At 39.8% G+C, this 22,324-nt stretch overlaps 1 protein-coding gene across 17 annotated transcripts in view; it reads left to right on the top strand.

Annotated features, from left to right (window-relative positions):
* The first annotated feature begins 11,062 nt into the window (after positions 1-11,062).
* SETD5 (SET domain containing 5) overlaps positions 11,063-22,324 on the top strand; it is a 75,883-nt gene continuing 64,621 nt past the window's right edge. For 6 of the 17 annotated variants that reach the window (XM_037800970.1, XM_037800955.1, XM_037801022.1 and 3 more), the window contains exon 1: positions 11,065-11,388. The gene's annotated coding sequence lies outside the window, so the exon portion shown is untranslated. Of the gene's footprint in view, positions 11,389-22,324 lie in introns of all 17 variants that reach the window. The other 11 variants (XM_037801013.1, XM_037801027.1, XM_037801049.1 and 8 more) reach the window with 5 other exon arrangements.

A 22,324-nucleotide genomic window follows, 5' to 3' on the forward strand; every position in this document is an offset into this window, starting at 1 on the left:
CTGTAAATGTTTAATGTTGACAGTGAGAAAGGCATAAAGTAAAATATCCTTATTCTCAGCATAACCTATTCTAAGAAATTTTAAGTGAGGAGGTATATGTGAAATTCAGTGGGGATATGGTGGGGGGAAAAAAACTTTGGTACATTAAAAAAAAGTAGTTCGGGAGAAACACCACAGATGGATCTATAATACCTAACTTTTAAATGCATACAATGTTAACAACAACAACAAAAAAAAGTAACACATTGTTTAGTATATGCAAACCCTGTTCGCTCTTAAACTTTTGCCCCAGGTTTAACCTGTTTGCTAATCACTTGTTAAGTTGCAGCTATTCATTAGAACCCCTATGATAGAATACTTTTTGCCTAAAATGGAGAACAAGTTTCATTCAAGCCCAAATTCTGAATTTCCAACTGCATACTATATTTACCCTTGTATGTTCCACCTCAAATACATGAATTTACCTTTCTCAACTACAACCTGTTCCCTCTCCTAATGCCCATTCTCCCCAGGCTTAATACCGGGAGTCATTTTAAATGCCATCCTGTTAGAGTGTTTACATTTTGTACTAGGGCAGCTGTTTCTCAAACTTTTTGGTCTCAGAATCCCTTTACATTCTAAAAATTGAGAGCACGAAATAGCTTTTGTTTATCAATATTTTACCGTATTAGAAATTAAAACAGAAAAATTTTTAATACTACTTATTACGTTAACATTTTCATGTTAAGTAAATTTTCAAAAAAGAATTAGAAAAGTGACACGACATTTTTGCAATTCAATTCTCTGGGTTAACAGAAAACAGCCGGAGTTTTGCACTTTCGTAACGTCAAGTTATTGGTCATTGGAAAATACTGGTTCACTGAATTATATAGATCTTCTAAATGTTAGCCAATTTCATTACACAACATCAAAAAAAATCCTATTAATACCATCACCAATGATAAGCTATCAAGCTCCTGATAGTGGCTACAAATTTTCCCAGAATTCTTTCAAAATTTGAATTTTACCATTAACAATTTCTGTCAGTTGTTTTTCTTGATAGGCTCACTTCCTTCATTTTTAAGAAAATGTATGCCACATAGCCAGCTCTAAATAACCAAAATTTGTCAGTCATTCTTTCAAGGAGAAGGTGTTCTAAATAGAAGCTAACTCAGCTTGCAACTCAGTCACATGAATGTTTTTTTCTCAGGAAGACCCTCATACTTTAGTATGCAGCATAAGTACTTTGAGCATATTTTCCATTTTGTTACTAATTAAGAAATCAGTTACTTAGGGGTCAAGATTTAATCATTTTACTACTTTTACAGGACACTCGTAAATGAAACTGGCTTTCAGACGCTGTCTTGATTTGTGCTAAAATGCCGTTGCTTTTTCATCATTAGTGCAAATGTCAATATAGTTGTTTAGGATAAACGATGACATTAAAATAACTTTATTTCAGGACAAATTGTGTTTGTTGCCAAGCTTTCACATAGAGTATCTCTGGTGACAAGTTGATGCTGATCCCAGACAAGTCCAAGCAAAGTTAAGTCCAGCCACATTTGTATATTCATTCATTTGTAAGGCAATAGCACACTTCTGCAGATGAGATATTAACTCTGACTTCTTGTCTGCACATAAACCTTGACTATGACAGTTACTGTATCATTAAAAAGTGGCACTACTGTGGTCTTTACTTTTCATCCAGGAGGCATTCAGCAATGTCAATTGTGTTTGGCTTTTTAAAGTTTCTCGGCCATTATGTAAGTTTCTCTGATCAATGTAACACAGTAACTTACCCTTTTAAGAGGCTTTAGTAAATTTTTCATTTCTAATTTGTAAACCTGAAATGGTTTTGGGGATTTTAAGGATCATCAAACCTACATTTAAAATATTCGTTCCCTTTAAAAAAAAACCCACTTGAATGATTGGTTTCATAATGACGCAAGAGCATAGCTGGCACCAACATCCTCTTCAAAATTATTTATTGCATAAGTTACAATAAGGTAAATTATTAGCATCCTGAAGCCAGAGAAAGACAGCTTTCATATTTTTCATTTCTTACTGTTTCTTTGGAGTCGATTTCCTTGTCAGTGAAATCTGTGATCTATATTAATTTCATTTTTTTTTCCCTCAAATTAGAGAAGTTGTGAGTTTACACAACAATCATGCATAACATACAGGATTCCCATGCACCACTCCACCAACAACTCCTTGCACTGATGTGGAACATCTGTTACCACTGATGATAGCCCTTTTTAAAAATTATTGTACTACTTTTTTTAACAGTAGTTACCTTTGTTACAATTGATGAATCGTTTTTTGAAGTAACATTTACATACTAGGTGTAGCTGTGGGTTGAAAAAGTAGTTCTCTAACCTCTTTAGCCAATGATTTATCCTTAAATATAAGAAAAAATATATAAATTATTTTAGGTTATTAAATTGTAAAGTAAGTTGTAGATTAAAAATTTTTAATTGGGAAGTTGTCGGAAAATACTTAAAACACTGCACAAGATAACAAAATGTATTTCCTGTTGTGTTTATGCTTAGGCACAAGGAAAACTTTGGGATTTCAAAATAACATCTGTATGATAATGAGCTTGCAGAAACTGTAGAAGGTATAATGTAAAATTGAGTCAATCTCTAAAAATACAAATATTTATTGCCTAAACCTACCACCTTAGAAAATTAAAGAATACACAGCATTATTCCATTGGCACCAGTGATAATGTCATCACATGTCATGCAGCCTCTTGTACAGTTGTGAGTGAAAAGAGAATACAAGGTCTTAGTATTATGAAAACAGTTTTGCCCTCCTAGACCCCCTCACAGACTTCCCTGTGGTAGGCAACAGGGATACAGCCATAAACAGGCACAGTCATGCCCCTCAAGGAGCAACCTAAAGAAATAGAAGAAAACAAAAATATTATGTAATTACTAATTTAATTACAATTGTGAGAAGTGCTATGAAGGAGAAAATCGAAAGTGCTGTCTTGTGGGGAACCCAATGTAGTGGGGGTGAGGGCATCAGGGAAGGCTTTGAGAAGTGTCGTTCTGGGAGCGCTTTCCTTCCATCTCAGTGACTAACATCCTGTCAGTTACTTAGTCTAACTTCCCTTCCATTTTGATTGCCATTACTTTTTTTTTTTTTAATTCATTTTATTGAGATATATTCACCTACCATGCAGTCATACTAAACAAATCGTACATTCGATTGTTCACAGTACCATTACATAGTTGTGCATTCATCATCAAAATCAATCCCTGACACCATCATTACCACACACACAAAAATAATAATAATTAAAAGTGAAAAAGAGCAATTAAAGTAAAAAAGAACACTGGGTGCCTTTGTTTGTTTTCCTTCCCCCATTTTTCTACTCATCCATCTATAAACTAGACAAATGGGAGTATGGTCCATATGATTGCCATCATTCTTTACCGGACCTTATCACCTTATGTCAGGCTATTCTAAAAGAATCTCCTAAATTGCCTACCTGCCTTCAAATTTCATCATCTCTACAATCCATCCAGTATCCATCCAGCAGCCAGGTTAAATTTCTTTAAAGAATGTTTCCATGAGAGAGCCACAAGCTGACTGGAATACCGATTAAGCAACTCAGACTGGGTTTGAATCCCAGGCCCTTAATTTGTTGATGTGTCTATGGGAAAGTTACTCAATATCACTGAGCTTTTAGTTTCCTACTATGTAAAATGGAATTAAATATAAGGATCACAGCAAACACTGGTAAAGAGTTTAGCACATTACCTGGCACACAAATGGCACTCAAAAAATATTAGTTCATTTCTTCTAACATACCCATGTTTCCATCGGCTTTGTCTATAGTTTGCACTAGAATATATTGCCATTATTTGCTATAATGAATGTTACCTCATAGTCTGGGATGAGATTAACCAAAGCTCGGTAAAAAGAAAGGCTGTGAAGAGTACTTGATTGACAACCCATACATTCGAGGTAGAATTAGATAATAGAGTAACCAATTCTGTAAGTGATCTGAAAATACATTATTTCAGCAGGAAGAGCCAATCTTAAACATGTTTTAAAAAACAAACCAATTTACACCACTGTTTATAGCAGTGTTATTTGCAATAGCCAAAAGGTGGAAGCAACCCAGGCGTCCATCAAACAATGAAGGATAAACAAAATGTAAATACATAAGATGGAGTATTATTCGGCCAAAAAAAGGAATAAAGTTCTGATAAATGCTACATGGATGAACCTCGAAAACATCACTTTGAGGGGAGTCAAAAGGACAAATACTGCATGACTTTACATATGAAATAATTAAGCAAATTCGCAGAAACTTGAATACAGGTTATGAGGGGCAGGAGTTGGGTGTAGGGAATGGAGAATTAATGCTTAATTGACACAGAGTTTCTGTTTGGGGTGATGGGTAAGTCTCAGTAATGGATGGTGGTTATGTTACCACAACAATGTGAACGTAATTAACACCACTGAATTATATATTTGAAAGTGGTTAAAATGGGAAATTTTGGGTTGTATGTATATTACCAGAATAAGAATAATAAAAAAAAACTCACAGAACTGCACAACACAAAGAATGAACCCTAATGTAAATTATGGAATACAGTAAATAGTTTATAATAATAATGTTTCATCAATTGTAGCAAAGGTACACACTAGTGCAAAATGTAAATAGGGAAAACTGTGGGGTTGGAGATAATAAGAATTCTATTTTCTGCATGATTTTTCTGCACAGCTAACAACTGCTCTAATAAAAAAAATTAAAAACCAAAACAAACAGGAAACACCCAAACCAAACCATAAACTAGGAGACAAAGGATGACAAAGTACCAGGACAAACTAAACGTCATTGATGGCTGCAAAGTACAGGGAAAAAGCTGGAAAGCAGGACATTAAATGTAACCATGACAGTGAAGATACAGTCAGAGGCAGAAAGTCTCTCTAGTCAAGTAGGTACTCTCCCTAACAGAGCAGAAATAATTCATCAGGTTCACCTTAAACTAGATAAACACTGTTCACTAAACAGTTCTCTAGCCTTTCTTTCCTATTCGATCAAAAATGGGGATCCTGGATAAGAAAAAGTATTCTGTGGAAGTGTGTCTTCCAATAGAAACTAGTACGTTACTGGTTAAACTAACAAAATCAAGAATTTTCAACCTGCAAAGTACTAGATTCTTGGATTTGCAAACTAGTAAGGTGCCCTGCAACCAAGGCTGGCCTGAAATAGTCAAACTAGACTTAACCTTTGTGATGCAGGGTCTTATCTTCTGGATCAACACTTGCAACCCATACTATAATTATATCAAACCTCATCCATTCATAAGAAATACGTGGAAGAGGCATTACCTAGTTCAATTTTGCAAATCCTAAAAAAATTTAGAACCCTTCACATAACTTTTACCATCTCCCTCGAATATTCAAGTATACATGTTCATTATTACTTAAATTTTTGTACTAGAAGTGCAGGATATAATATGGCACTATTTCAGCTGTAAGACAGGCAGCTGGTTTATTTTAAAAAGGGAAAAAAAAAAGCCCAAGGAAGTAAAGCACCGGAAGAGGATAACTGCAAATGGTTAGTACAGGAAACCCAAAGAAAGGCTGAATGGTGGACAGACGTATTCAGAGACCATGAGGCATCAGTTTCCTTTATAAATAGATTATAGGTTAAGTATGATCCTAAAGTTCCTCCATAATAAGAGCCTTGTTTGTACATTTTGTGGGCTTCAGCTATTATTTGAAAACCAATTTCATATATAAGAAACTAAAACCATTTATTGAGTATCCAGGTCTGTGCTTAGGTACTGAAGGAATCAAAACTAAATCCCTGTGCTGAGGAATGCAATTTAGCAGGAGAAACAGAATGTAAGGAACTTTCATTTCGTGTTCAAATAACAAAACTTGGAATATTTTAACATCTCTTTTAAGAAAAACAATCTGTCCTGCAAGTTTCCAAAAAAAAATATTACTACTCTTTGCCTTTCAAAATGTTTTCCCATCCATTCGGTTTTTTGGTGGAATAAAAGAAAACAGCCTAGATAAGGAAAAACTGAGAGAACAAAGAGAGGGGACATAAAATATCACTGAGAAGTGTTTTTCTAAAATTGCAATCATTTCTGAAACAAAGATTCTTTTTGTCAGGTAAATAGGTGTATTGTATCTCCAGGGTTGTATTTGCAGTGTGGTTTCTGGGCCGCCATCAAGCAAATGAACTTGAAAAATACATATAATTCTAGTGCTTTCCTCTATCCCACCCTGCACCTCCCACTCCCCATCTTAACTGAATCTAGAATCTATGGGTGTTAGATCTGGGAATATGAACTAAACAGCAACCCAACTGTCTCTGTGTACATTGAGGGTTGACAACAACTGTCCTGAGAGTCACATATTGTGATCAATTTTAAGTAAAAAATTATCCCTAAAATGTCTTTTTCAAACTGTAATTTTCATTTCATCAGATGAAACTCACTTTGCAATGGTTTCCTGTAACTTAGACATGATGCTTAGAGCCTCCTCTGATGAAGTTTTTCCCAAAAGTGAAAACTTGGAGAACTGAAATTTATGGCTGGGGTCACTAACATCAGACATAATACTTTTCCTCACTAAACTTCTGTCACCTGTGATTTATTATATACCTCCCATTATGGTTTAATGAAATCCCACCTTACAACATTACACATTTATTAAAGATCCAAACTGGTCAACACTTCTTTCTCAACACTGTTAAGTAAGGCAGGTCCATCATTAGTCATGGTTTGTTGAATTTAGATCTCAGCTAAATAAAGCTAAAGTATAGAAATAGGTAAAACAAAGCAAGCAGTAAAAGAATTAAAAGTTTAAAAATTAAAGGGGCCAGAGGTCCCTTTAATTCCTTCACTGCTCAAACTAAAGAAAAATTATCAATGTCCATGTTAAGTATTCTGCAATCTATAAGAGAAGTTTGTAGTTATCACCTGCAGCTACACTGTCCACAAATAGCTATTTAAATTTAACTTAAAAGTCAGTTCTTTCGCTGCATTGGCCACATTTCCAGTGCTCAGTAGTGATACATGGTTACTGGCTACCCTATTGGATGCACAGAGATAAGACTATTTCCATCATTGCAGAAAATTCTATTGGACAGTGGTAATCTAGCAACTACCAAAAATATATCAACCCTTATGAAGACATTTACATGCCACTTACTCCATTTTATTTAGGCTTGTCTAGGCATTCAGCAATATACTAGGAGCTTAAAAATACAACACTCAACAAGTCAGTGCCTTCAAGTAGCTCAGAATAGTGAAAAGAATTTAAACCAGCAGTGACGATGACTTAAGTAGTGTTATGATTTAAGCAAAAACAAACTGCTATGGCATCAGGATAAAGTGCTAACTGTATTACAGGGGAGTTTGGCTAATAAGACAATAGATCATGGAAGGCAAGATTATAAGGGAGAGGATATTTGGTCTTCAGTCTTTAAGGATGAGAAGCAGCAGGGGTAGCATTTCAAAAGGAACCGTCCTATAAGTATGACTGTCTCTGGAATTTGGATAAACATCAATGTAGTGTGATTTGAGGTGAGAGGTATTTGTGTGTATAAGTGGGAAATGATGTCAAGTACAAGTTATTAAGAAAAGTTAGCCCTTTGAGGGAACTTGTGCATCATACTCAATTTATCCTGTTAGGAAGAAGCCAATAAAGGAGTTTATGCAGTTATTTACATACTTTATCTGCACTTTAGGACAAGTACCCTGTCAAATATGTAAGATAAATCAGAAGATGACACTGGAGGCAGAGCCCAGTTTCAAGGCTACTGAGCGCAGATACTAGCTATTCAAAGGAGGGAGAATCGACACCGGGACTGAGGAATTACTTGGGGGAGGGTGGAGTGGGGGCCAGGATGACTCAGGTTTCTATCAAAGGTAACCTATCAAAGGTAACAGGCTTCATGAAGAGGAATAAATTGGAAAGTCTGAGGGGATGGGGTGCTTCCAAGAGAATGAATTCAGTTTACGCATGCTGAGTTTGAGAAAGATGTGCCTAGGAAGCAGAAATACAAGACTCAATCCAGGAAGGGTGGCTCTGGAAATAAATTTGATAGTTACAGGCACTCAGGTGGATGGGTTCCTCCATGGAGTGTATAATGTGCAAATATTAATTTTAAATTACAAATTTTTCTGGAAGAAGGAAGTCACCTTCCCTCAAAAATAAAGGAAACATAGCAAGTTAAATTAGTAAGCAAGTTAAACAAATAATGTAAAAAAAGTAGCTGCCTCTCCCTTTGGGCAGAACAGGAACTTACCAGTTCCCCACAGCACTCGCCCCAGTCTTCCAGAGACACAGAAGGGCTGTGTCACGTGCCATTTACCACCTGGCTCCCATCATTTCTAATACCTGGCCCACTTCTCATATTTCAAGTTACTTTCCTGGACCTGATAGTAATGAGTTTGCAACCCCTCGTGTAGGTGTAGCAAAGCCAAAAGACGTGTCAAGACAGTGGGCTGACCAAGTTATAGAGCAGTTGGGTGATAAAAACTACTAGTTTTGTTGCTGTTCTTGCCCTTCAAGAATGCTTTTGATGTAGTCAGAAGCAAAATCCTTGAAGGACTAGCTAGTGAATGGAAGGTGTAGAAAAGTGGCAAAGTAATGGCTGCCAGCCCTTGAAAAGAGGTTGGTGGGAGAGAGAAGATAGGATGGGTAACTTGACAAGATTCCAAATTTAAAAGAAAGCTTTCCAAGTTTGATAACTTTTAACATGTTCAGGGACCGAGCAAGTTAAGAAATAAAGTTGTAGAGAAACATAGGAAATATGGCAGAGGTAAAAACTAGGGGAGTAAAGCCCTGGTCCAATGAAAAACTCAAGGGCTCAGATGGAGGAGTTAACTTTGGAAAAAAGACTAGGAATAGAATAGAGGACTGAAGACAAACTGAGGTGAAAGGAATATGTTGCTGAACCTCATGTCAAGTTCTCAGTAAAGTAGGAGTCAAGGTCATGTGGATAATGAAGGGGGTCAAGGACAGAGTCCTGATGAGAAAAAAAGGCCAAAACAAAAATCAAGGTAAACATAAAAGAAAATTCGTTAGGGAGGAATAAAAGCACTGCTAGTTAGGAGTGTGGCTCTAGACCAAGCTGGGGAACCTTAATTTGTGGTGGAACCAATTTGTCTGGTTTCATGACTCACAACACTAACCAAGAACAGAATAGAAGAAAGCCGCTTTAGATCAGCAAGTACAACAAATAGAAAACGGGGTCAAAATATGAGATTGATCAAAATAAGATGCCTCACCACAGGCATGCAAAAGAGATTTTTAAGAGGATAACGTAAAGGGAGGCAGGGAGGAAGCACTGGGTTCCGAAGCTAACGCTGAAATTTTCAAATTAAGATATAACCTGAAATGCTGTACTTGGGTGGTGTAGCAGAGGTCTCATATGGAGTGAGTATAAAACTCAGATGATCACGTCTTTAATGTATCTTCCTTCATCGCTAGGAAAAATGCTCCAAAAGGATCTTAAGTAACATTAACCTGCAGTCCTGCTGCATAAAATCAGCCCCGGGTGAATACTCCCGGATTCCATTTCCCTCCCCCACACCTATATAATTACCTCTGACATAGGCTCAAATCTGCAGGATACAGAAATTGGGTTCAAACCTTACACCTGCTCAATTCCCCTGACGGACAACGCCCAGGCACCAGGAGAGCCCTTAAGCCTAGGCAAAGAATCACGCCTATAATCGAGAAGTAGCGACTCGACATGGAGGCGATGACGAGACCACAAGGAGGGAGGGATTCTTCTAGGCCCGGGGCGGTCCTTAGGAGACAGGAGGCAGCAGAGAACTCCCATAAAGGTATTGTGGCACTCCCCTCCCCCTGCCGACAAGGGTGCGGCCATCTCTCCGCCTCCTCCATTGCAGATCCCTCAGGACTGCAGCTCCCGCCGATTTTTAGAGAAAGTGCGCCTCATGCCCATAAGCCATCCTGACCGACCCCCGCTCCTGCCCCCACTCCCATGGGTCCCGGGAGCAGGTCACGCTCGTCTCGCCCTTCAGGCAGCGGGCGCCCAGGGCGGAGCCGTGGTCACCACCACCCAGAAGCCTAGGCCAGGCAGCCTGCTCCCGCCTCCAGCGCACGCTTCCTGCCACGTTGCGCAGGGGCGCCGGGCCAGACACTGCGGGCCTCGGTAGGATCGTACCAACTACCCACCACCCCCGCCGAACCGCTCAGTGGTTTCGCTCATTTGGGACTAGAGCCAGTAGCAAAGGGCCGATCCCCGGGCTTCAGCAGCCAATCAAATGCCGAGGCCGAGCAGGCAGCGGGTAAACCGACTCCCCCGAACCAAGGCGAGGATGGAGGACGCGCACGGGCGGGAGCCACTTTCACTGACCCTCCTTTCACCCCTCCCCCCGGCGGGAGGCCGGCCGCGCCCTCACGTCCAGCTCTCTCCGATCCCACCTACCTACCCACCCCACCCAGGGGGCAATGCGAGAGTCCCTAAGCGGCTGCGCGCTCCCGAAGCTGTAACAGACAGCAGCTTTACTCCAACCAAAACACACCATTAGTATTTTCACACACGGCGGGAGGAGAGGCAGCCAATCAGCGACAAGAGGTGAGCCGGAAGCGCTCCTCCTTCTGCGGGAGCAATGGCTGTCCTGTTTCATACCTTTTCCGCTCTCTTCTCCCTCCCACTCCGGTTGCTGCAGGGCGGGCCGCCCTCCCGTCTGCCTCAGACCTCCCCTTTCCCTTCCAGCGTAACAAACGTTATTATACTCCTGATTTCCCGCGGGCAGAAGCGACCCTCGGCTACCACACTGTCCACCTTAGCCGCCCCATCCCCCCAATCCACCGAACCTCCCTCCCGCCGAAGTCCCGCTCCCCTACCTAGCCGAGGCTCTCTGAGGAGCCGGAGCCCCAAAGCACAGCCTCTTCTCCAGGCCGCCCCGACGGCTTCCGCTGATTGGCGGCGAGATAGCCAATGGGTGAGGGGCGGTGGGCGGAGAAGCCAATGGCGCGGCGGGAGGGGGCGTGTCCCGGGTGCCCCTGGCGCCGGCCCTGGGAATCCCCGTGCGGTCAGTGGCGTTTCCGCTCCGGCAGCGGGCTGACTGAGCTGCTGCTGCCGCCGCCGCCGCCGCCGTCGGGGGAGGGGCGGCCGCCGCCCGCCTGCGCTCAGAGACTCACGCAGCCCCAGTCCCGCCAGTTCGCCAACACAGTAGTGCGGTCCTCCCCTCCCTTCCTGGCCCTCCCCCTCCCCGTCTTTGGTTCGCTCCGCCTTTCTGCCCCCCCACCCCCACCTCACGAGTACGGGCCATTCCCGGCCAGGAAACGCCGTGGCGCCGCGTCGGGCCTAACTCCAGTCCTGCTGCCTCCCGGGAGTGCCGTGCGCCGCAGCCGGGCCCAGGCCCCGGCAGCGCGTGGGCTAAGGTAAGGGTCTGATCGAAAAAAAGACACCCACCCTTATGACCGGGCCCCGGGGAGGGACGGGTCACTTCCTCAGTCTCCCCGCGCTCGCTCTTTGAGGGACGTGGGCCTTGTCCTCTCCAGGCTCTTAAGAACGAGGTTGCTACCCCTTCTCATGCCCTCGCCGACCCCCACACACCATTTCTCTCCTCTTTCCCAGGGAGTGAGGCTTCCTCTGTAATCTACTCGACCCCAGTACCCTTTTCACGCCTTTCCTGGGTCAGGACGATTCCCCTCCCCCACGCCTCTTCACCCCTTTTCCTAGGAACTGGCTACTCCACGTTTACCTTTCACTTCAGGTTAGGCCGCTCGCTCTCTCCCCGCAAAATACACAGCAATACTCTTTTTTTCCTTCCTGTAACCTCCCACCACCCCTGTTCGCACTGCCTTGTGACAACTCTGATCGCTCTGGGGGCCTTGATCTCTCCTCCATAATGTTCCTGTACGCCTTCCCTCTCGTTCTCGGGGCCCCATCTCGGATGGCTGCTTCCTTTTCTACACTGAAGACGTTACCTTCGCCACCCCCACCTCCCATTCTTGGGCTCCCCGTGGCGTATGCCCCAGTGTCTCTGAGATAGCCCCCATTGAATTTGTAGGGTTCGAGCTTGGAGTTGAGCCAGATTGTGTCGTTTTTCCTTCCTTGGGCGTGGAGAGCGAGCATTTGAGAACGTCTTTAAAGGCAGAAGAATTTGCTCTTTATGAATCCCCTTTCCGTCTGCGTGGAACCCTGGGATGTGAAGTGAGTGGGGGTGGGAAAAAAGCCCAGGTTTAAGTAGGTGAATCGTGTGAGAGGGAAAGTTTGGCTGTTGGGAAAACCCCTTTTATGCTAATTTATTCTGTAGAGCTCCTTTGCTTGTCTCACTCCTTAGGAGTAAGTGGTCTTTCCCTTGGGCATTGATGCTGCAGCCAGCTCCGCTTCTGGGTCTGGGTCAGGGGTGCGTGTATGACCCGCATTTTCTGCTTTCTCATGTTACTTGTGCAATGTGTTCCCCAGTAACTCATTTCTTACCCAGAGCTCTGGGTTCCACTGGGCTTTGTCTGTACTTAAGTTCATTTTCCCATTTTCCCTGTGTTTATAGTACTGGAAGAACCCTCAGGTTCTCTGCTGATTTGCTTCACCCCTTAACTAAACAAGTTGTATTTAATGACATCTTTGTGACCAAGGTCATATTTACATTTGTGTTTTGAGCAGATGTTACATAGCTATACTTTTGAATAGGAAGGATCCAGCTGAGTTGACTGTTCTGAGCTTTTCAGGATAATGTGTCCCCCCTATTTTTGAAAAATTACTTTGGGTTTTAATTTTATATCATTCATTTTTTTAGGTCACTGAGAGAAAAGATAAGCTAAATGATGATTTTAAATGTGTGGATCTGAGCCTAGACTAAAGCAGGGGATACTCACAGAATCAAAGGTTTCTGGGCTTCTTGGAGGACACCGAAAAAAAATTTAATTGGATTTATTCCAGTTTTCTCAGGAGAATCATTCGTTTTCTTCCATGGCCAAAAATTCTGGTTCATTATGGAATTCAAGTTTAAGGTTAACTCACATTGTCACAATATGTAGAAAAATGAATTATGCCCTCTGGTAGGACACGACACAAGGCTCTGTCTCTAGCAGTAAATTTAAATTCGAATGTGGAGTGCTTGGAAAATTGGCCTTCTGAAAACTAAAGCTTAATCTTAACCCCTGAATTGCTGGTTTAATTAAAATGGATATTTGGAATTTGATGTGTGTTTTTTTGTTTTGTTTTGTTTTTTCCGCTTTTTTTTTTTTTTTTAATGAAAGATCTTAGTTTAAAACCAAAAGGGTGACCTTAGGATTGTTTCCTTCTAAAAGCATAATTCCAGCCCTTCTGGCATGGAGTACTGGTCCAAAAAAATGAGAGAAAGAGAGAGTGTGTGTGTAAGGAGTGGGGGTGGGGTAAGGAGAAGGTTGTTCCTTTGGGTAGGATCACAGGGGTGAGTATACAAGGCAGCAGCAGCTGCTGGCTCTGGAGCTCTGGTTGCTACGTGAGAAGCTTGAGTAGTGCTGGCTGCTGTCTCCAGGGAAGGACAGCAGTTCAGCGTCCATTAATGCTGTTGGCTGCAGGGAGCTACACTTAGGCCATGGGTGCTTCAGGACGAAGAAGAAACCTTGTTTTTCTGAGAATTTTCGCTTCTAAACTGGTTTGCATTTTATTGGTAGGGAGATAGGAATTAGCAGTTGATTACCTTCTAACCTATTTATGGGTATCAGCCTCTTTAAAGACTTTTGTTTGGTTTTGGTTTTTGCTTTTTTGGCAGAGTTTTGTTTTTATCTGGTAAGTTGTACTTGGATAGACTGAAAGTTCCAATTGTTTTAATTTTTGATCCGTTACCAGAGTAATAAGACTCTAACGCTCTTCCTGAGAACCTCAATGGGGGAAAAAAAATCAGTTTTGCTTTTTCTTCAAGTGGCATGTTTTTCTCCATCTCTTTAATCATAAAGTCAATTTTTATTTATTTTTGCTGTTCATCTGTCTCCTTCCATTGGTTAAGTCATATTTAGCTATTGAATAGCTGTTTTGCTAAACATTTTACTAGGAATCTTGAAAGATTAAACTCTAAAAAGAATTGCTCTTTTCAAGTGATATCTAAACGTAAATCTCATACTTTCTTCTAAATTTCTGTATTAGTAATAGATTTCTCCAGTTTAGATTTTTTTTTTTTTTTTTGGAGTTTTAACTTGTAAAGTTGATTCATTATGTATGTTTTGGGTATAGTCTTCTGACATCACAAGGATGTATCTTTGGCCATGATCCATCTGAAATATAGAACAGACCCAAAAGGAATATTCAGGAAACAAATGAGTAGTACAGATACTGGAGAAAGACGGGCTTTGAGCCCCTTATGTGGTTTCTCCTCCCCCACAGCTCCTGGCGTTCGGGAAGATCTGTGTTTAAGCAGAGCAGTCTGTTGAGTGGGGAAGTACTTGAAGGACAACTACCACCACCCAAACATATGACCAATTACGTACAATACTTAACAGAAGTCCATGTGTTGTGATTTTTTTCTTCAAAGATTTTTTTATATTGTATACTTTTTTACACTTAAATTTTGATTTGTTCTGTTTGTGCAAATCTGCTGCCATCCCACAAACATTTGCGATGTGTAGTATGACTCTGGCGTTTGTGGTGGGGAACCAAAAGGAATGGAAATGAGTTTTGTCATTCACAAATGGTGACTTGCATTGTTTTCCCATTGACACAAGCAGACCAGTAAAACAAAACTTTTAATGGAGAATATTTTAAGTGGTTCTCATTCTTATTACCATCAAAAATATAAAATATCCCATCACCTAAACATGCTTTCATTCAAATCAACTGTTTGACACACTTATAGTTTAAGATCAAGGTTTTTAGTTTAAATTACTATGTAATATGAAAGTTACCTTATGAAATAATTACTTTTTCACATGTATTGCCTGTTGTTTGGAACTGTTGTGGTCTTGATGTAATCATTTTCTGTAGGCTCTTTCCATAGAAAGATTTATTTAACCAGCACACTTGAAAATTTTTATATCTTCTGATACTGTTTTGTGGTCCTGGGACTTACATACTTTCTGAAATAACTCTGACCTTTCTGGAGAATGGCTCCTTCCTTTTCGCCTTTGGATGGTAAAATATATAGCATGAAATGCAGATACACTTTTACATTATCCTCTTCACACTGAAATATTTGTGAAACTTTAAACTGCAGTTAATGACAGACAATGATTATTGGATACATCTCGTCAGAGAAATTGGATTATGAATAGAATAAAATTTTCTTATAACCTCTTGTTCAACCTGGTGATTTGTAGTTTAATTTGAAGCTAGAGATAGTAGCAGTGATTTCAAAAATTGTGTTTCAGGCGTTGAAAACAAATTTCTTTAAAGATATTTTAAGAACAAACAGCTTACTTTAATTCTGCAAAATGTGTAAGATGATCTATACTTAGTAATGTAACTGTTGATCATTTGTTGATTTGATCAAAACCATCCTTTCAGAGACTCTCCTCAGAAAATAAGTGTAGTGTACCTAAGATATATGGGGAGTGGTACCATTCTTTACTGCTGTGAAATTCCAAAATAATGTGGTGAAGTGGCATTTTAACCTTTCAGTTAATGTAATGATTGATTTCTCTTCCAGTAAGAATACAGAGAAGTCCATGAAGAGTAAAGGGAATAATAGTTTTCCTTCACTTATCTATGCATAGTCTGTCAAATCAGTTTCTTATGAAAATTTCCCTGTTGTATATTCAATTCTAAATTGGTGAAACATGCCCAGTAACTTTTGAGAGAACTGTTGGAAGACATTACCTTAGAGAACTCTCTTATTCTGGCAGAATATACTCAAATTCTTTACACTTTATGAAAGAAGCTGAGATATATTACGAGATATAATAAAGGAACAAGGAAGCTAAATTTCAGTCTTCTGAGACTACTGAGTCTTCGTGCCCTTTCTGAGCAAGGAATTTGTAATTCCATCCTGCCTCACTCAGTTTTTCCATCATATTGATTTTGTTTGCTGAATAGTTGAAGGAGAAATGTAAGGGTCACATTAAGTATCTTTGATATGAAGATGTGAAAAGGAATTTTCTACTACCTGGAATGTCTCATATTTTTAAAACACTAAAATTGTTGGCCAGTTTTGCCTGATGCATGTTACTGTTGTTTGAGTCTGGCTACTTTCTTTCCTGTACTCTTTTGCCTGGTATGAGGATTCCCAGAGTTTTGATGGCACATTGAAGTAATAAGAATCCTTTCCTTAGCCTTTTTAGATAAGTGTAAACTCCCAGAGCTGGGGAACACACTTTTGCCTATGTTATGAAATACAAAAAAACAGCAGATGTAGGAATTTGTACAGAATTGGTTTCTATCTGAGTAACGAAGTTTCTGATTTGTGCCACCTAATCGAGGGAAAATGCTGAATTCCTTGCTTCTTCTGTTTAAGAAACAGAAGCCTGGGAGGAGCCATAGACCTCTGTAGCAGGATTTGATCTGAGTAAAAAGGAAGATTTTTGTTTCAAATTGCCAGCTGCTAACGTCAGACTGACTCCCTTATTATGCCTCCAGTAGGCCTGTCAATATGGCCAAACAGCTAGATAAGTGCGGGGCAGGACAAAGGGCTCTTTGCACAGCAGGGAGGCAGTGTTGGTGGGGGAGGGGCAGGAGGTAGGAAAGGCAGGAGGAGGAGGTTCTTTTCCCTGGGAGATTATTCAGCTTGGCATACAACTAAAGAAATCATTTGTATTTCTCACTCATGCATTGAATTTGTGCCAACCATATACTGTTAACCCCAAAATTAGTTTATCCCAGAATATCTAGTAGGAACCCATCCTCTCCTTCTCCAAGGAAAAATATAAAACTGAAGCATTGCATAGGTTGAAATGAAATAAATCCCATGTTCTCCCTTCTCCTAAGTAATGTTGTCTGAGTAGGACGGTTCTAGAGCATCTGACGGCTGAATTCTCATTAGGAAATGGAAAGGAATAGTCTATCTGAATAAAACTTATACTGTATTTCAAGATACACAGTTTCTTTTATTTTGGTTAGGATTGGACCAGAACATGTAGAATAATTTGTTTCACTTTGTGAAATAGTTTCCTATTGTTCTGCTCCAGTTTTCTATCAGTTAGAAGTAGAGCAGCCTCTACTATTGTTGTATTGGGTGGTAAGATGCTAACTGAAGAAGTACTACTTACTGTTTCAGCCTCTTCCCTTACTTCCTGGAGAATTTGACATTCCTTGAGATTATTCCGTCCCCCACCTTTTAGGTTAGGCCCAACCTTGTTTGATACATTTGTGCTGAGCTCTTGAAAGTAAGATGATTGCATCCAATATATTAGAATTAAGATAACGCATAGGGTTGGAAGACATCAGAGTCAGTTTTCCGACTCTTTAAAAAGGGAAAATCATAATGAAAATATCTCAAAGTTGGAGCCCTTGTTAAAGTTTTCATTAAAATGTTAAAAGAATTAGTATCCCAAGCAATATTTTTAGTTACTTTAAAAATAAATGCCCTTCCAAGGTAAGAGATGTTCATTTGGTGCAGGATCTATATTTTCTAAACAGTATAACTTCTACAGTCAGTTTGTTCAAGCACCACAATTACGTGGAACTTTGAATAGGAAGTGAGGTATGGTAGGTTTGTATAGTTTAGAGTGAAATAGTGACACATCCCAAAGTAATTTGGGTGAAGAATAAAAATATATATTCAGGGCCCCCCTGAGGAGCTGGGGGAAAATGCAGAATTATTGGACTTCCTCACCTGGATTGTTGCTGATGTTCTCATAAACTTTGAGGACTGGCGGTTTGATGTGCCCGAGCCCTGTATTATGGGACTTGCCCTTATGAAGCTCGTTACTGCAAAGGAGAGGCTGAACCTCCATATAATTGTGCCTAAGAGTCTCCCCCTAAGTACCTCTTTGTTGCTCAGATGTGGCCCTCTCTCTAGCTAAGCCAACTAGGCAGGTGAACTCACTGCCCTCCCCTCTATGTGGGACCTGACTCCCAGGGGTTGTAAATCTCCCTGGCAATGCAGGATATGACTCCCGGGAATGAATCTGGACCTGGCATCGTAGGACTGAGAACATCTTCTTGACCAAAAGGGGGATGCAAAATGAAATGAAATAAAGTTTCAGTGGCTGAGAGATTTCAGATGGAGTTGAGAGGTCACTCTGGTGGGTATTTTTATGCACTATATAGATAATACCTCTTAGGTTTTAATGTACTAGAAGTAAATACCTGAAACTATCAACTCCAACCCAGTAGCCTGGACTCTTGAAGATGATTGTATAACAACATAGCTTACAAGGGGTGACAGTGTGATTGTGGATCACACTCCCTTTATCCAGCATATGGATGGATAAGTAGAAAAATGGGGACAAAAAACTAAATGAAAAATAGGGTGGGATGGGGGAGATGATTTGAGTGTTCTTTTTTTACTTTTATTTTTTCTTATTCTGATTCTTTCTGGTGTAAGGAAAATGTTCAAAAATAGATTGGGGTGATGAATGCATAACTATATGATGGTACTGTGAACAGTTGATTGTATACCATGGATGATTGTATGGTATGTGAATATATTTCAATAAAACTGAATTTAATTTAAAAATCAATAAGTGCCATACTGTGAACAATTGATTGTACACTGTGGATGATTATATGGTATGTGAATATACCTCAGTAAAACTGAGTTTTTAAAAAATGCCAAACAGTACAGGCATGCCAGTTCTTAAAAAGGAAGAGAAAATATTAAATAATTGCATTCACAAAGTAGCAATTTATTTGATTACAAAAGGATTCCTTCCTTATAAAGGAATATGTGGTGAGGTCTTTTAAATATTTAATATGTTTTAAGAGAATTTTTAGAAACACATAATTGGTTTGACTGAGTTTTCCAAGAGCGCTTCTGTTGCTTGAATTGAGGTACCACCTATATTGAAATGTTATTAAACTAGCTTTAGATTTTTTCCCTTCTATCCAGACTGCATGAGAGAGTAAAATGAAATGGAATGCTAATTTTTGCTTGTGGATTCAAATTAGGTGACTAATACACAAAGAAGAGATGTTTTAGCCTAATGGAATAACCAAAATACTGTCTTTTTAATTTTTATTGGGATTGTTCAGATACCATACAATTATCCAAAGATCCAAAGTGTACAATCAGTTGCCCCTGGTACCCTCATACAGCTGTGCATCCATCACCACACTTAATTTTTGTTCAATTTTTAGAACCTTTTCATTACTCCAGACAAGAAATAAAGTGAAAGATGTAAAAAAAAAAAAAGAAGAAAGAAAAAAAAAGGAAAAGGAAACTCGAATCCTCCCATATCCCTAACCAACCCCCCTCAATTGTTGAGTCATAGTGTTGGTATAGTACATTTGTTACTGTTTATGAAAGAATGTTGAAATACTACTAACTGTAGTATATAGTTTGCAATAGGTATATATTTCTTCCCTATATGCCCCTCTATTATTAACTTCTAGTTGTATTGTCATACATTTGTTCTGGTTCATGGAAGAGTTTTCTAATATTTGTACAGTTAATCATGGACATTGCCCACCATAGGATTCAGTTTTATACATTCCCATATTTTGACCTCCAGCTTTCCTTCTGGTGACATATATGACTCTCAGCTTCCCCTTTCCACCTCATTCACGCACCATTCGGCACTGTTACTTATTCTCACATCTTGCTACTGACACCTCTGTTCATTTCCAAACATTTAAGTTCATCCTAGTTGAACATTCTGCTCATACTAAGCAACCGCTCCCCATTCTTAAGCCTCGTCCTGTATCTTGGTATCTTATATTTCATGTCGGTGAGTTTACATATTATAATTAGTTCTTATCAGTGAGACCCTGCAATATTTGTCCTTATGTGTCTGGCTTATTTCACTCAGTATATTGCCCTTGAGGTTTTGTCATCAACCCTTTTTTTTTTTTTAGAGGGTTTTGTTCGCACACCATACATTCCATCCTTAGTAAACAATCGATGGTTCTCTGTATGGTCACATATTTATGTGTTCAGCACCTTCACCACTATCTATATAAGGGCATCTACATTTCTTCTACAAGGCAGGAGGGAGAGTCAAAGAAGGTAGGGAGGCAAAAGAAAGGAAAAAAAAAGTGACAGGAATTAGCAAAAGGAAAAGTAACCTTAAATCAAAGTAAAGAGTCAGACAACACCACCAATGTCAAGTGTCTAATATGCCTCCCCTATCCCTGCCCTCTTATCTGCATTTACCTTGGTATATCGCCTTTGTTACATTAAAGGAAGCATAATACAATGATTCTGTTAGTTACAGACTCTAGTTTAGGTTGATTGCATCCCTCCCCCAATGCCTCCCCATTTTTAACACCTTGCAAGGTTGACATTTGCTTGTTCTCCCTCGTAAAAGAACATATTTGTACATTTTATCACAATTGTTGAAGACTCTAGATTTCACCAAGTTACACAGTTCCATTCTTTATCTTTCCTCTTTTCTTCTGGTGTCTCACATGCTCCCAACCTTCCTCTCTCAACCGTATTCATAGTTATCTTTGTTCAGTGTACTTACATTGCTGTGCTACCATCTCCCAAAATTGTGTTCCAAACCACACACTCCTGTCTTCTCCTATCCCTCTGTAGTGCTCCCTTTAGTATTTCCTGTAGGGCGGGTGTCTTGTTCACAAAGTCTCTCATTGTCTGTCGGAAAATATTTTGAGCTCTCCCTCATATTTGAAGGACAGCTTTGCTGGATATAGGATTCTTGGTTGGCGGTTTTTCTCTTTCAGTATCTTAAATATACCACACCACTTCCTTCTTGCCTCCATGGTTTCTGCTGAGAGATCCGCACATAGTCTTATTAAGCTTCCTTTGTATGTGATGGATTGCTTTTCTTTTGCTGCTTTTAGGATTTTCTCTTTGTCTTTGACATTTGATAATCTGATTATTAAGTGTCTTGGCGTAGGCTTATTCACATCTCTTCTGTTTGGAGTACGCTGTGCTTCTTGGATCTGTAATTTTATGTCTTTCATAAGAGATGGGAAGTTTTCATTGATTATTTCCTCTATTATTGCCTCTGTCCCTTTTCCTGTGTCTTCTCCTTCTGGGACACCAATGATACGTACATTCTTGTACTTTGTTTTGTCTTTAAGTTCCCAGAGACGTTGCTCATATTTTTTCATTCTTTTCTCCATCTGCTCCTTTGCGTGTAGGCTTTCAGGTGTTTTGTTCCCCAGTTCTTGAGTGTTTTCTTCTGCCTCTTGAGATCTGCTGTTGTATGTTTCCATTGTGTCTTTTGTCTCTTGTGTTGTGCCTTTCATTTCCATAGATTCTACTAGTTGTTTTTTTGAACTTTCGATTTCTGCCTTATGTATGCCCAGTTTTACAGCCTCTATCTCTTTTGTGAAGTATTCTCTAAACTTTTTGAATTGATTTAGCATTAGTTGTTTAAATTCCTGTATCTCAGTTGAAGTGTACGTTTGTTCCTTTGACTGGGCCATAGGTTCGTTTTTCTTGGTGTAGGTTGTAGTTTTCTGTTGTCTAGGCATCTGACCTCCTAGGCCACCTCAATCAGGTTTTCCCAGATGAGAACAGACTCAGGTCACAGAAGGAGGAAATACTCAGTATCTGGTTTCTCTGATGGTTTTTCTTAGAGGATTGATACACCTGTCCAAAATACTGTCTTTAACACACATCATAATAATAATTTGCCTTATTTTTGTGTCATTTTTTTGTGTAAAAGAAAGATAATTAACCCATTTATTGTATGTTTACGTGTAATGGGCTTGGCAGTAATGATACAGTATTTCAGTCTGAAAAAAGAGATCTGATTAATTATCATTGAAATTGCCATTAGGTAGAAGTTTACTCTCAGTAAAATAGCAAAGGCAATGACATAAAATTTAGTGAGCCATATTTTATATTACTCCAGAAATTTAGGGTGGTTGTTTCTTCTCTTAATAATCCATTTACATGGATTATTTCCATAGATTTGCGGGTCTAAAATAGAGGCCATCTAGTTCAAGCCCTGGCCTCCATTTCCAGATAGTTTCTACATAAGACCTATATAATTAGCATCCTTTGCCTCCCGCACTCCCCAAATTAGAAATATGTTCAGCATGACTTCTACTGCCCTGATAATCTGAATCTTGCCAGAGGCTATAAAACGTTCCTGACTGAGGTAAGAGTAGAGGACCGCATCTTGATCCCAAAGGTTTTGATAACTACCATGGCTCCCTAAGCAGCTAATCTCATTTTGAATAAGACCTACCTAACAGTAGGCTAGAATAGAGGTGAACCACAGCACTATACTTCACTTTGTCTGTGTGGCTGCTCCACCTTATTTCTTGCTATTATCCCATAACACCTCTCCTCAGCAACAATAACAACAAAAAAGTAGAACAGAG

The sequence above is a fragment of the Choloepus didactylus genome, chromosome 1, assembly GCF_015220235.1.
Source record: "Choloepus didactylus isolate mChoDid1 chromosome 1, mChoDid1.pri, whole genome shotgun sequence".
Classification (NCBI taxonomy): domain Eukaryota; kingdom Metazoa; phylum Chordata; class Mammalia; order Pilosa; family Megalonychidae; genus Choloepus; species Choloepus didactylus.